Raw genomic sequence first — 16,729 nt, forward strand, 5'->3', positions numbered from 1 at the left:
ATATAGCAATGAGTGTAGAGAAGTGGTCTCTTGGATTTTGGATGAAAAATTTAATCAAAAGGAACTGGAGTCTCAATGGAGGAGAGAATATGAGGATGGGTTTTTTAAAAATGGTTTTATTCTTCCAATCACCAATAATGCAAATTTCAGTGCTAAATGGAATTAAAACAAGTGCAGGAAGCATGAAAAGACAATCAACATAATTAACCCTCAGAGAAATGCAAATTAAAACCACAATGAGATACCACTACACATGTATCAGAATAACTACAATAAAAAACAGTGACAACACCAAATGCTGAGGATGTGGACATATTAAATAAGTCCTGCATTCTTGTTGGGAATGTAAAATGAGATAGCCAGTCTGGAAAACAGTTGGGCAGTTTCTTTTAAAACTGAACATGCAATTACCATATGGCCTAGCAAATACAATTGGGCATTTCTCCCAGAAAATTTAAAACTTATGTTCATACAGAAACCTGTACGTGAATGTCTATAGCTGTTTTTTTTTCATAAAAGCCAAAAACTGGAAACAGCTCAGATGTCCTTCAGTGGGTGAATGGTAAAACAAACTGTGGTAAATCCAAAACACGGAATACTACTTAGCATTAAAAAGGAATGTGAATCTCCAGGAAATTATGCTGAGTGAAAAAAGTCAATACCAAAAGATTATAGACTAGGGCGCCTGGGTGGCTCAGTTGGTTAAGCGACTGCCTTCGGCTCAGGTCATGACCCTGGAGTCCCGGGATCGAGTCCCACATCGGGCTCCCTGCTCAGCGGGGAGTCTGCTTCTCCCTCTGACCCTCTTCCCTCTTGTGCTGTCTCTCATTCTCTCTCTCTCAAATAAATAAGTAAATAAAATCTTTAAAAAAAAAGATTATAGACTATATGATTTCACTTATGTAACATATTTGAAATGATACAGTTTTAGGAATGTAGGACGGAATAGTAGTTCCCAAAGTTTAGGGACCTGGGAGGAAGAGTGGAAGGGAGGTGGGTGTGGTTATAACAGGATTACTTAAGGGGTCCGTGTGGTGATGGAGCTCTTCTTTATTTTACCTGTGGTGGTGGCTATACAAACCTACACATGTGATAAAATGGTATAGAACCAAATGTGCACACACACATATACACAAATAAGCACAAGTGAAAATGGAGAAACATGAGTAAGATGGTGGGTTGTATTAACGTCATTAGCCTGGATATGATATTGTAATATAGTTTTGCAAGATAATGTTGTTGGAGGAAAACATGTATTGGGGAATTGGACATCTCAATATTATTTCTTCCAATTGAATAAGAAATTAAAATCATCTCAAAAATTTCAATGAAAAAAATAAATGCGAAAATAACTAAAAGTTCAAAGACTGCCTTTTTAATTTGCTCAAAACGGTGGATGTTCTCGATTTCTTTTCCACTTGGAATTTTAAAAAGTTGTACTCTCCCTCTTAATTAATAATAAGTAGTTTTATCTAGGAATGTCACCCACTAGTGGGATGTCTCTGAACAAGTTTCTTAAACTCATTGGGTCTGTTTTCTAATATGTAAGTGGATATAATATCTTTCCTCACAGGTCTGTTTTTTAAAAATGTATCTTAAGTGCCTGATACATAGTAGCCGCTCAAAAAATTCCCTTTCACATTGGAAATAATTTTTTCATGTTTAGATTGTTTTTAGGACCCCTGCTTTTCTACTTTTGCTCTCTTTTGTCTTGGAAATTTTCGTGTCATCTGGAACATGGAAAATATTTATGTACAATAAACTCTCTGTTTAAGAAAATTGAGTTTGGAGAGAAAGTTTAAAACCAGTGGCCAAAAGAGATACTGAATTATCTGTGGTTTTCAATTATCTATTCTCTTCCTGGCCAAATGTAGCATATGAATTCAAGAATTACTAGCAATTTGGGGCACCTGGGTGGCTCAGTCATTAAGCATCTGCCTTCCGCTCAGGTCATGATCCCAGGGTCCTGGGATTGAGCCCCACATCAGGCTCCCTGCTCTGCGGGAAGCCTGATTCTCCCTCTCCCACTCCCCCTGCTTGTGTTCCCTCTCTTGCTGTCTCTCTGTCAAATAAATAAATAAATAAACTCTTTAAAAAAAATTACTGGCAATTTAAAATGTTGAACAATTTAGCCATTAAAGATGAATGTAAATTCTCATGGTGGTCTCTCATCAGTTCTCATTTATCATCAAGGGCACCTGTTGATTTAAAATGTGAAAGGACTCAGTGAGAGCTTGTTCTGGCCTTCTAATAAGAAGTTATGAAAAACCAGCATTGCACCATCAGTAATTATGTGCATTTCTGAGTCCACCTACTTTTGTGAGGCAAACAATGAAAAAGAAAAATAAGACCTTTTTTGAAGGCAAAATGAAAAAAATTACTCTTAAAAAGCAAGCGTGCAAGGAATATTCTACTTCTAGTAATGGTGTTATAGATTGCCATAGATAAATCTGGCCACAGAAAGCAACCAGAAAAGCTGAATAAAATACCCATCACCACCACCACACAAAAAAATGCTGAGTATTAAGAGTATATAATGCTCCAAAATTTTCTGAAGCAAAAAAGCAACACAGTGCAGTTAGTCTTATATTCTTAAGCTTGACATTCCATGTCATTTTTTCCCCTTGAGGTATTTGTTAATTTATAAGATTTGTGGATCCAAAGCACTGGGAAAGTAAATATAAAGTGACAGTGGAGGAGTCTGAAAAGCTTTGAAGAGCTAACACTGCCTCATGAAGTTGGGAAGACAAAAATTAGAAATCAGGGCCAGCTGAAAAGGAAAGGTCCTAGTAAATATCTTAAAATTTAGTTCCCCAGAAGGTCTATACCTAAGAAGTAAGGGTGGACCAGAAATAGACAATCCTTTTGTAAGGACAAAAATCCATCTTCAAAACCTCTCAGTCCCTGAGTGAAATAAGGTGATCTATCCATAATATGAACCACTCAACAGAAAGAAAAAAAACTCTCAAGAGGACCTCAGAAAGACCCTCAAATTATTGCCACAAGTTTTAACAGGTGATTGAGATGTTGCAATCATTGGACACAGGCTTTAAAGAAGATTAACATATTCAGAAAAGTAGATGATGAGATAGAGGATTTAACCAGAGAAATTCTAACATATAATAAATTGAAATTAAGAATTCAATAGATAAGTGTAATAGCAGATGAGGCAGTGAAGGAGAGGATCAGTAAACTGGAAGATAGAACAACATAAAGTATCCAGACTGAAGCAGAGAAGGAATAAATGGATTAAAAAAAAATACTGGAAAGTGTGTAAGAGACGCATGGAACACAGTAAAAATATCAAATATCTATAAAAGTGTTGGAGAAGAAGAAAGAGAATGGGACTAAAGATTTAATGGGCAAGATATTGGCTATGAATTTCCCAAGACTTTCAAAAGAACTTAACCCACAGATTTAAAGAAGCTCCACCAAACCTAAACAGGACTAAAAACAAAAACAGAAACCCAAGCATATCAGTAGCCAGTCACTAAAAGTCAAAGACAAAGAGAAATCTTAAAAGCAACCAGAGGAACAAACGACACATTAATTTTAAAGGAGGAAGAATAAATTGGAGAGTGAATTCTTTAAAAAAAAAAATTGAAACTGTAAATTAGGTTCTATCATCTGTGGGGTGTGCGTGTGTTTAGTAGGGGGGAAGGGGTGGGTTGTGTGTGTGTGAGAATTCAATTCAATTCAACCCTATTCTGACACTATCTACCTGGATATAACATCAGATTCTACAGGTTAAGTAAGATTCCTTCCTACAAGACTGCTCCTTCTACCCTCCTACTTCAGATGCCAATCACAAGCCCAAATGGTTACCTGTACTTCTGACTGTAAATCAGAGGTTCCCAAGAACCCCCACATCAGGTTCAATTAATTTGCTAGACTAGCTCACAGAACTTGGAGAAACATTTTATTTACTAGATTACCAGTTTATTATAAAAGGATATAACTCAAAAGCAGCCTGAAGGAAGAGATGCATGGGGTAAGGGATCAGAGCTTCCATGCCATTTTTAGGTACACCACTCTCCCAGCATCTACAAGTGTTCACCAACCCAGAAGCTCTACAAACCCTGTTCTTTTGGGTTTTTATGGAGGCTTCCTTACGTAGTCATGATTGATTAAATCATTGGGTATTGACATTGATTCAACCTCCAGCCCTCTTCTCCTCCCCAGCAGTCTGGGTGTGGAACTGAAAATTCCAGCCCTCTAATCTCAGGATTGGTTCTCTTGGTCCCTCGGTGGGATCCAAAAAAAATTGCCTTATTAACATAACAGAAGACACCTTGATCACTCTCAACACTTAGGGAATTCCAGGGATTTGGGGAACTGTGAGCCAGGTACTGTGAATGAAGACCAAATATATATGAAAAATATATTTTGGTCATATGAATAATCAAATGTATATTTCTTATAAATCACAATATTGCAGTCCGCCCCCTGGTCTTCAAACATAAATCCCTTATAGGAAAACAATCATAAAAGTCAAAAGATAGCAGCATACTACTAAAATCTCATTCAGTTATTAGTAACTATTCAATCTGGCCTTGTATCACATGAAAATGTCTCCCAGAGCTTGGCCATTCAAGGTTGTAGGCTTCCATTCGATCCAGTCAGGTTTCAAAAGCAGAAGTGGTCTCATATATAGCTTCACTCTTTATACCTTCGCATTTAGCTAGTCCAGTTCATATTGCTTGAAGGGCAGATTTGCATGTCTTCTGTTTTACAATACTAGGTAGGGGAAACTTTCCCCAGTGAGATACAATGTCCATACCCATAATACAATCAGATAAAAGAGTTGCAACCACTTCACATAAAGCCTGTTCAAACATACAAATTCTCCTACAAACTTCTACCTTAATTCCATCAACTCTTGCATTCCTAACTGTAGCCTCCATTAGGACTTTATCAACAGGTTTTGGTTTTACAGCGCTGGGTAGGAGAAGTGTTCCCTGGCCAGACATAATACCCATTCCCATAAAACTTTCAAGGAAAGTTGACACAACCTCCTTATATAACACCTGCTTAAATATTCTGACTTTCATAACTCTATCAGCTCTTGTACTTTTACAGTTTCTCATTCTAATTGTAGCCCAAATCAGGGCTTTACCAGTGGATTTTGGTAGCACGGTTCCTGAGACCCCTATATCAAGAGGAAACTTCTCTAACCCCTGGTCATTTTAGCCACTTTTGGGCAAAAAAGCTTTGGGTCCCCAGTGAGGGATTGAGGGACCCAAAAAATAATAAAGGAAAAGTTACATAAAACACTAGAACAAATGGAAATAAAATCATAAATTGGCATATGTAAGCCCAGATACATCAGTAACTGCAGGAAATGTGACTATATTTGTTTTGTTAAACTTGAGTAAATTAAAGATTCATGAGTGTAACCACTAAAAAAATAGTGAAAGAATGTAAAACTAACAACAAAAGTACTGGATTCATTCAAAAGAAGGCAAAAAAAAAAAAAAAGGAAGTAAAGTAAAAGGAATATTGAACATGCGGAACAAACTGAAGAAAAAGTTGTATACAAATACAAATGTATCAGAAATAACAATAAATAGGGAGGCCTGGGTGACTCAGTTGGTTAAGCGGCTGCCTTCGGCCCAGGTCATGATCCCAGGGTCCTGGGATCGAGTCCCACATTGGGCTCCTTGCTCAGCAGGGAGCCTGCTTCTCCCTCTCTCTCCCTCTGCTTGTGCTCTCTCTGTCAAATAAATAAAATCTTAAAAAAAAAAAAAAGAAATAACAATAAATACAGAATAAATATTTCAATTAAAAGATTTCTTGGTTGTGAATATATAAAACCCACCTTATGAGCTTATAAGAGAACCACTTTAAATATAAAATATGGAAAGTTTACAGTACAAAATTTCCTCAAAAAATTAAAAATAGAATTACCATACGATCCAGTAATTCTACTACCAGGTATTTACCCAAAGAAAATAAAAAGACAGATATGAAAAGATATATGCACCCCTGTGTTTACTGCAGCATTATTTACAATAGCCAAGATATGGCAGCAACCCAAGTGTCCATCTATAGGTGAATGAATAAAGAAGATGTGATATATAAGTAGATACATACATACATACATACAATGGGATATTACTTAACCATAAAAGAGAATGAAATCGCCATTTGCAACAGCATGGATGGATCTAGAGTATACAATGTTAAGCAAATGAGTCAGAGAAAGACAACTACTATATGATTTTATTCATGTGGAATTTAAGAAACAAAACAAATGAAAAAAGAAAAAAAAGATACAAAAAACCCCAGACTTTTAAATATGGAGAATCAACTGGTGGTTCCCAGAGGGGAGGCAGGTCAGAGGATGGGTAAAATAGGTGCAGGGGATAGAGGACACTTGCCATGATGAGCACTGAGTAATGTATAGAATTGTTGAATCATTATATTGTACACCTAAAAGTAATATAACACTGTATGTTAATTATACTTGAATCAAAAAATTTTTTTAAAAAGATATGTAAGTTTGAAGGTACAATGGTAGTGTTTTAGTTAGGGTTTATTTAATGAAGCAGAACCACTATGAGAAAAAGGAGTAAGAAGCTTCCGTAGGAATTAGAATTTATACAATTAGGGAGTTAGGGTAGAATTTTCTGAGAACATTACCTGTGTCTGGTGGTGGCCTAAAGTAGGCTAGCAGGGCAGGCATTTGGGAAGAAAAGCTGAATGTGAAGCTGGGGAAGTGAGGACAAAAGGGAAGCCATGCAGATGAACTAGTTTGTGTTTTCTCCTCCAACTTTGAGCACAAGTATGGCCTGGAGAAGCCAGCATCCTTCCCCATGGAGGGACCTGCACACCTGGTTCAGGACTGGGAGAGGCTGAAGAAGGACATCTGGCAGAAACTGCAGGAGCTACCGTCCTGGCTATTAATCCATACCAACAAATGAGCCAACAGATTAGTAACAATGTCCATAACTTTTGCTTCATTTCTGCTTCCAAATCACATGGAAATTTCTTTTATGGCTAACCCTAACCCAGAGACGGTTCTGACAAACATAAATCAGGTTCCTTGGTAACTTGGTGCTCATGCTCAAATACTCAGCCTCTGCTAGGGCCTGTGAAAAGCCAGATGCTATTTTTTCAAAAAGAAAAAAAAGCTCTCTCATCCTCTGCAGTTGCGCAGAGGATAGAATAGCTTGCTTCAGAATCCTAAAGGTTTGTGCTGTTATTGGCTTACAGAGAAGGGACCTATAAAAGATACCATACAGTATTCTTATCTCTTATCATTACATCAGATGCCATTGAATCCTTGTCATGTGACTCAAGCAGCGGAAGAGCTTGCATAGCAGCCTGGACAAGTTACAGAGCCTTTTTATTCTGGCCCCAACTGAAAACTGGCCAAATTTTGGGTTACTTGGTAAACAGGTATGAGGAGCATGCCCAGATTAATTATATGCTGCCTCAGAAATCCAAAGAAACTTAGTATGTGTTGTGCCCCCTTTCCAGTGGTAGACGTCCATATTTATCACCTTGGAACGAATATCTTGATATACCCAGATATACCCAGATAACTGGGGCTCTACAAATTTCACCAAGGTCACAAGCCCCTGAATGTTTGGGGGGTTTAGGCATACATATGTCTTACCAAGGTATCTAAACTAGTTGCTGCTTCCTGCTCATCAGATTCAATCAGGACATTATCATCAATGTAATAGACCAGTATGATGTCCTGTTTAATGGGGACGTAGTCAAGATCCCTGCAGACTATATTATGATACAGGACTGGAGAATTGACAGACTCCCTGAGATAAGAAAGTAAGCTCTGTGAACTACAAAAAAACTGCTTCTGATGGTCTTTGCCAAAAGATACAGAGGAAAAAGCATTTGTCATATTAGTAGCTACATTCCAGGTGCCAGGGGTTGTATTGATTTACTCCAGCAACAAAACCACATCTGGAACAACACCTACAATTGGAGTCACTACCTGATTAAGTTTAAGATAATCTGTTGTCTTTTTCCGAGATCTGTTTGTTGTCTGCACAGGCCAAATAAGTTGAATAGGAATGTAGTACAAATCACTATCGCTGCATCATTTGGTCACCCAATACCTTACACTCGTACAGAATATATCAGATCAACTGATCTGCTGGCTCACATTACAAGCTACAAAGCACCTGATACTGTACACCAGCTTTCAGAATGTAGTGTCAGCTGCCTCACTCATTTTCCCAATCTCACAAAATTTTCTCCAGTTGCTAATGCAGAACTGTGCAGGGGAGGGAATTACGGGAAATATACTTCCAGTTTAGCTAAACAGAAACTCAACACAGATGGTTTGGAACCAGAGATGGTTGTTGAAGAAGGGAGACTCAAGGTGGTGAGACTAATTAACAAATTTTAACAATTGAGAATAAAAGTAATGGGAACCTATAATTATTAGTATATAAGAATACTAAACCAAGGGCACTCATACAGAACATATTGTAAAGGAAATACCCAAAGGCTTGCTTGAGGAATGTACAGAAGAAGAAACAGTTGCCAAAGAAAGTCTTCAATCTATTAATTAGGAAACTGGAAGAATGATATGGCCAGAGACCAAAATAAGAAAGGAAAGAAGAGGGGAGAATTATGGGATATTATGTTTGCCAAGGTAGAGGTGACCTGTAGATATTTAAAAACATAGAATTAAAGAAAGTTGCAATGTAAATGGCTCTGAGATGGTTAATATATTAATAACTTAAGTTTCAAAACAAGTACTTAAAACCATGATCTAACTCACAAGGATCATAAACACCGAGATGGTATATCTATCTTTGGATAAAGATATAGATGTGGACACATAGATGAGTTTGTGGATATCTTCTGTATTTCCAATGACATTACTTTACCTGAAAGTTATATTAAATTTGCTTTAAGCTCCTGTTCCTATCAAATGGAAATGCTGATGTACTCTCCAAGATTTCTTCAAAGTCCAGGGGGTTGACATTCTCATGATCAGACCTTGCTGTAAGTTCTTATTCCTTCTGAGTTCTTCATTTCACTCATGTGTCATATCCACCTGCTGTTCTCTTCCATTGGTATATTTGTGGGCTGCAACTTGCTTTCCTTAATTTCCCCATATCTCTACCCACACAAGTAACTTTTATGGGTAGAGATTTAGCTTAAGTTTGGAATGATAGAGAAGAGGTGTTTAGCAATATTTAGTGGTCATCTGGCTATCCCTGCCCCCAGAAGTCTCTCTGTACGTGATACGGCCCTGGAGGTCCCTCTGACCATGTTGATGATTAGCTCCTTCTTCTTTTCATTCCCTTCCCACCCCCATTTTTTTGTATCTGCAAATTCTTTTCTATCTTGTGTTTGTGGAACAGTTTGTTCTCTCTTTACTTATCTGTCTCCTACCAGTTGTTATCTGGGTGCCCAAACTAGTTGATCAAGGTATTTGACCAAACAAAGCCATCTTCTGCCCTAAGGGTCAATAAAGCCACTGTAATCAATTATGGTTTAAGTAGCAAATTAAGGTAATGCATAGATAGATGATAGATAGATAGAGAGAGAGAGAGAGAGAGAGAAGAAAGGAGGAAGAAAGGAAAGAAAAAGCCAGAAAGGAAGAGAGGGAAGGAAATAGGGAGAAAGAGCTGACTATACACTTATTCCTTTCACCATTACTCTCCTTCTTAAATATAGAATTTGTTTTTTCTTCCTTTCCAAAAATGTCAGTACTGATAAACATAAATCATAAGCCTTTAAAAACAAGACAAAAAAGGAAACTTGCCCTAGAAACAAGTCTGCAAGTTGCAGCTGATTTACTTAAAATGGGGCAAAGGTCCACTTTACCATTGCCCAGTCTAGAGAAAGGCACAAAATGTAATGAAAGAATTTGAGTGAAATTCAGCTCTCAGAGTAAATCCCTGGGTCTTGTATCTCAAAGCCTGGAAAGTAAACAAATTTCTTTAGGAAACAGGTTCTTTTAGGTGGTCACATCTGAGGTCTATAATGACAAATACAACATGTATATCGTGGTGGGATGGAGGGAGTGGTTATCCTAGAATGGAATACAGTGTTATTAGTAGAGAATGCCATCATTAAACAAGATGAACAAATAATGTTTATTTTAGGTTTGGGCTATTTCGTTATTTCATTTTATATATATTTTTAAAGATTTTATTTATTTATTCATGAGAGAGAGAGAAAGAGGCAGAGGCAGAGGGAGAAGCGGGTCCCTGGAGTCTGACGCAGGACTCGATTCCAGGACCCCAGGATCATGACCTGAGCCGAAGGCAGACGCTTATCCATCTGAGCCACCCAGGTGCACTTTATTTTATATTTTTTATGTATATATTAACTATTTTATTTTATTTTTATTTATTTTATTTTATCTTTGATTTGGTTATTTTTAGATTTAGATACTCAGTCACTTCCTTGAAAGTCATTCAGTCCTAAACACTGTGTCTTGTCCCACCCTACCTACTACTTTTTTCTCTGCTACTTCGCACACACTCCTATAGTAATTAAGGGCCACTTGTTTGCAGCCTATAGACCCTCTTATGCTTGCTCCTGTTTCGGTATAAATTCTCATGCATTTTCACTGCCTTTCTTCCTTTGCACTTACCTGTAATCTCTACTTTAAGACCCAGATGGAGTCCCATCTCTTTCAAGCAGCCTGCTCAGTTTAATCCAGAGCACTCTATTAGTCTCATTACTCAATTCCTACCGTATTTTCAATTAGTCTCACACAGATTGGAAAATAATCGTTCCCTAGGCCTTGTTTTTCTTTTAGAGACCCTATAATGCTCCCTCCCCCACCACACACACACACACACACACACACATACACACAATGAGGGTCCATAATTTGGTGATCAATCTTAATTAATTGGTTAATAGACTGATAACAGAACGATTAACTTCTCAGATGCTTTGGCCATTCTCCAATACAGACTGAAGTTTAGCCATGGCCAACATTAAAGCAGTGGAATTTTCCAGTGAAATTCCATTTTCTTTTTTAATTTTTTAATTGTTATGTTAATCACCATACATTACATCATTAGTTTTTGTGAAATTCCATTTTCAGCCAGTGTTTTTTTGAGGAGTGACAGTTCAATTTTTAGATAGGAAGGATTCTAGAGAAATAAGCAAAAAGCTATGCAAACTGTGAAATTCCACAAATGTGTTGACATCTCTGTCCTTAGTAGAATGGGCCCTGATTAAACTTATTACCACCATTGTTCTGGGAAGTAATGGTTCTCCCTATAGCACTGAAAAGGAAAGAGTGGCGGTGGGGGACGTGGTCAGCAAGGGGTAATGAAGAAGGAGTTCAAATGGAAGCTAAGGGATATGGGTTTTATTTCTAGTTTTGCCACTTAACTACTTTGTGACCATGAGCACATGCCCAAATCTCGGAAGCCTGTTCCCCTCTTCTGTTAATAAAAACACGGACTTCCACTGTCCTCTAAAAGCAGCCTCCTCATAGACCATAGAAGATGGACCTTTGACAATGGACCAAACAGCCTCTCAGACTCTTAACAGTAGTCATTCCAAACAACACAAAAAACAATCTAGGGTCTGGGTGAGGGAAATTATTTAATTTGATAGCATGAGTGAGTATAGCTAATGCTTCATGGAAAAATTAATCTTTAAAATCATGGATTCAGAATCATAAAATATAGATGCTGCTACAATTTCTACAAAAACTACTTTATAATTGTATAGAATTTCACATTTTTTCTTTTCCAAATGAATCTTGAGAAGGCTTTGACATTAGGGACAGCAAAGCCTTGGCAGTAAAGAGAAATTCAAAGCTAGGAGGAGTACATAATTGCTTGGATGAAAGTCTCAGTAGATTTGACTGCCATTTTCAGGTTTTGATACTTAATGGAGGCGTGAGTATAATTACACAATTTTTTTGTGTGTCTATACTCCCATGTATTAAATGGGAAGAGAATTTTATGAAAGACTTAGAGTATCACAAAATCAAAAGTCTATAGGGACCAGAGACATGAGCTGTAGTAAGTAATAGGGAGTAAGTAAGATGGAGTGTAGTATATTAGAGAGATCAGGCCCAATTTAAACAACCTGACTGGCATCAGGCAAGCAAATTGCTTGGCACAATATTGTAATGTCATTTGATTTTTCATGTATATTTGATATGTGAACCTTTAGATTTTTGGCATTTAATTTAAAAATTTTTGTCACTTTGCAGATCAAACAAAACCTGTTTGTGGGTCACTATGTGAACTCTACCTTAGAGTGTATCATCAAAAAAGAACATTAAGAGATCATACCTGATTCTGTCTTCAGTTCCTCATTTTATAAGTACAGAGACCCAAACTGCAAGAGACCACCTGGTCAGTGAACATTTTATGTTCAACAAATATACCAGACATTATGCTAGAGACTGGGAAATATTTAGTGAACAGGAGAGACATAATCTCTAATATCATAGAACTGTCCTGTTGGACCAAGGAAATTACATCCTAGATAGTCAAGACTCTCAACAACCAACTTAGATTCCTTCCAAATCCATTCCCGCCTCCCACAGTACAGAATCTGTTGTTGCCTTGGGCTGGATAAGGCACTCTCAGTCACTGGAGTGTTCAGATAATCAGAAATATTCTGCAAGGAAGTTGGGCTGTGTCACAGCCTCTTTATTCACTACTTTAACAAGAAAAATAAGTAAATGGTAGTAGAAGAAATGTATTGAAATGATGGAAAAGTTTTTTTTTTCTACTTGATAGAAATGACATTCATAATTTTATCTTACATGGTAATTTCCTAATGTGATATGGCTTAGATGTTTTAAGTAAATTTTTGGGAAATAAAAGTTCTTTTGGAAATTATTGTGTTACCACTTGGTGAATAGTTGTAGAGATAGCAGAACAATTAAGACCTTATTGGCATTCACATGGTCTTGGTCCCTTCCCACTTAATAGCTTTTGCTCATTCTGTTCTCTCTTTACCTCTCTGGAATGTCTTTCTGCATGTTTAAATCCTGTCCGTTCATCAATGGTGTCTCCTCAGTAAAGTGGGTTATCTCTTCCTCTGCTGAATCCTCATCATGTTTATTTCTTATTCCAGTAACATGATGAGTTTCTTAAAGGCATAGGTAAATAAGTGATTTTTTTTTTTGCCTCAAATTATGGAGTACATCCTCCTGAGTTTAGAATAATAGTATAATCTTAAATTGTGTGTTCACTTATAAATCTGTTCTACTGAAGTTCTACTAGGGAAATGACATAAATACAATAAAAATTAAGGACACCTGGGTGGCTCAGTTGGTTGAGCATCTGCTTTCAGCTCAGATCATGATCCCAGGGTCCTGGGATTGAGTCCCACATCGGCTTCTTACTCAGCGGGGAGCCTGCTTCTCCCTCTGCCAGTTTCTCCCTCTGCTTGTGCTCTCTCTCTCTGACAAATAAATAAATAAAATCCTTAAAAAAATTTATAAAAAACGATAAAAATTAAGATAAGTCCCCTATAGCACTATGCAGGGCATACATAATGCCCCCTCACAGGTTGGGGGAAAGGAAAACAAAATCTATTTCGAGTGGGGAGATAGAAAGGGCCAGGAGAGAAAAATCACTCTTTCAGATCTGTACAGGAAATTTTTTTTTTGTATGTAGTAGGATAGAGAAAAAAATACGAATTGGATATTAGTTACTTCATTTTAGACAATTCCAGAAATAAGTCATTTACTCTTTTTGTTGCAGAAGGAGCATCTTTTTGCTTCTCAGTACTTTTTCAACATTATACCATTTTCTCTTTCTCTTATAAAGATCTGCTAGGTTCTACACAAACAGAACTAAATTTATATTAGGTCCTATTCTAGGTAAGCAGAATATTTGGGGAAAGAGAAAATACTGCCTTATCCATACTACTCATATCAAAATATGCCCAATCCTTCATAATAGCAGAGCAAGTATTACATGACGAAAGGACAGAACACAAAGCATGGAAAGTAGGGAAGGGAACTTTCAGAAGGAAGCTGTTGGAATAACACACAAAATCAGAGGACATATAATCAGCTATATAAATTGTGAAACATAGCTCATGGCCCTATTTCTTCAAGGAAAATGTAAAAATCAGATTTTTAAAAACTAAGATCAAAGAAAAATTATGAGCACAGTCTTGCAGAGAAACCTGGATTAGCTCTGAGGTAAAGTGATACAAGGCCAGTATCATTATGTAAATTCACATGTATGTGACAGAATAAAGGACTAATACAAGACCAAAAAATGAGGAACTTCTAGCAGCAGAGAGAACCATGGCATCAGGGACTTCATTTGAAGGGATTCCCCAGGAAACTTCAACCATGAAGTGCTGTTGGAGTCAGAAAGAGAACTAGGCTTAAAGACAGAGCCAATGGTGCCTTCCTTTCCTGAGGGATGTAGATCTTTAAAGCCTCAGCTGCCAGATACAGCTGTAGGTTCAGACTGAGATAAAATATAACTCATTTCTTCAGGAGGGCTCTAGAATATAGCTAGATTTTCTAGAGGCACTGAGCCTCATTTGAAAGATTGTTGGCCTAATGATCCCTCAGGAAACTCACATTCCTGTCTTAGCTCCTGTGATCACAGATGAATCTACCTACAAAAACTGTCTAATGACCTAAATCCTACCTACATTTTGAAGAAAGTATTTGTTGAAAGAAATGGATTCTGTTCTCCCTCCTAGACTCTTCCTCTATCCCCATTCTCATATTCTTCACCTCTGGATCAGCCAAATGTACTCTGGTGTAATAATTATTTCCATTTAGTGAGTATCTATTATGTATCAGATACTGGTGAGAGATGTCTTACCTGTCTTATTTCATATTTTTTTCATCAACCCTACAAAGTTGAAGAAACAAAGACTCATAAAAGTTAATGGAATTGCTCAAGGCTGGTTAGTAAATGGCAAAGGTAGAATTTGACCCTAGACATATTTACTTCCAAAGCCTGCCATAAGCTTGGGAAAGGATTAGGAGTTAATACACCTTAAATAATTAAAACTATCACCTTAGTTGGCTAATCCTCAGCTGCACCAATAGAATGTCACAAATAGTGGTCAGGCAGCTGGTTTTTAACCACTGCACGGAAGTTTCAAATGAAATACTGTTGTTATGCAGATTGCCTGGCTTAGGAACAAAAAGCAAACAAAATCCAAAGCTTTAGCAAGGACTTTGAAGATAAGAAGCTTTTAAAAAGGAACGAATGATTGTTTAAAAATGCTATTGAGGGGTGCCTGGGTGGCTCAGTCATTAGGTGTCTGCCTTTGGCTCAGGTCATGATCCCAGGGTCCTGGAATCGAGCCCCGCATCAGGCTCCCTACTCAGCGAGGAGCCTGCTTCTCCCTCTCCCACTCCCCCTGCTTGTGTTCCCTCTCTAGCTTTGTCTCTCTCTGTCAAATAAATAAATAAAATCTTAAAAAAAAATGCTATTGAATGAGTTTCCAGGGAGGCTATTGTTATGTTTAAAAACAAAACAAAACAACTTTGTGTTTTTCATCAACCCTACAAAGTTGAAGAAACAGAGGCTCAGAAAAGTTAACGGAATTCCTCAAGGCTGGTTAGTAAATGGCAAAGGTAGAATTTGACCCTAGACACATTTACTTCCAAAGCCTGCCATAAGCTTGGGAAAGGAGTAGGAGTTAATACACCCTAAATAATTAAAACTATCACCTTAGTTGGCTAATCCTCAGCTCCACCAATAGAATGTCACAAATAGTGGTCAGGCAGCTGGTAAAGTGTTGAAATACACAGAAGAGTGAATAAACCACAATCTTTAAAGAATGATTATACATCAAACACCCAAGTAATGGAAGGAATATACTCTGAGTGTCTTTTTCCCATCAGGTCTCATTGAAAAGGTCACTTTCGAGTAAGGGAGAGAGTTGTGTATTTCTAAGGGAAAAAACATTCTAGGCAGAGGGATCAGAACTTTTAAAGGCCCAGAGGCAGCAATAACTCTGGCAAGTTCAAGGCAGGTTCAAGGACAGTGAAAGTCCAGTTCAACTGGAATAAAGATAATGAGGAAAAGCATTATGAAATAAAGCCAGAGACAAAATGGAGGGCTTGGTTATATGGGGCCTGATCATGTGGGCCTTGTAGATCTACAAGGACTTTATGTTTTATTCTGACTGATTTTGGGAGCTATTGGAGAGTTTTGAGCAGAGGAATGTCATGAACCAATTTACATTTTAAACTGATCAATCTGGCTGAGGGCAGAACCAGAAAGACACTTTAGAAAAGATCATTGCATCAATCCAAGCAAAAGATGTTGGTTTAGCTTAGGGTGGCAGTAATGGAAGTAGCGAGAAGAGATCAAAATATCTATGTGGTCTGGACAGGATGTGCTTGCATTTCTATTATCACTCACTTATGCTTAAATATGTTCACTTATGTGTGCTTATACTTACCAGTTTCTATGCTTTTTATTCCTTCTTGCATCATAGATATGTGTTCACTTTACTTCTTCCTTTAGAATTTCCTTTTGTGAGAGTCTGCTGTTGGCAAACATTTTTTTCTGAAAATGAATTTATTTCTCCCTTATCTTTTTTTCCCTCCCTTATCTTGGTTGGCAAGTATTTCCTCTGCAAATTGAAGATTTGCGTTCCATTCTCCTATAGCTTCCTTGGTGTCTGTTATTTGAAATGTTGCTCCTTTGTGGTAATCATCTTTTTCTCTCTGACTTACCTTAAATCTCTCAGTGGTCTTTGTTGTTGGGCAGTGTCTCTATGATATGACTAGATATGCATTTCTTTGTGTTTATCCTGCTTG

This window comes from Zalophus californianus, chromosome 5, assembly GCF_009762305.2.
Source record: "Zalophus californianus isolate mZalCal1 chromosome 5, mZalCal1.pri.v2, whole genome shotgun sequence".
Taxonomy (NCBI): Eukaryota; Metazoa; Chordata; class Mammalia; order Carnivora; family Otariidae; genus Zalophus; species Zalophus californianus.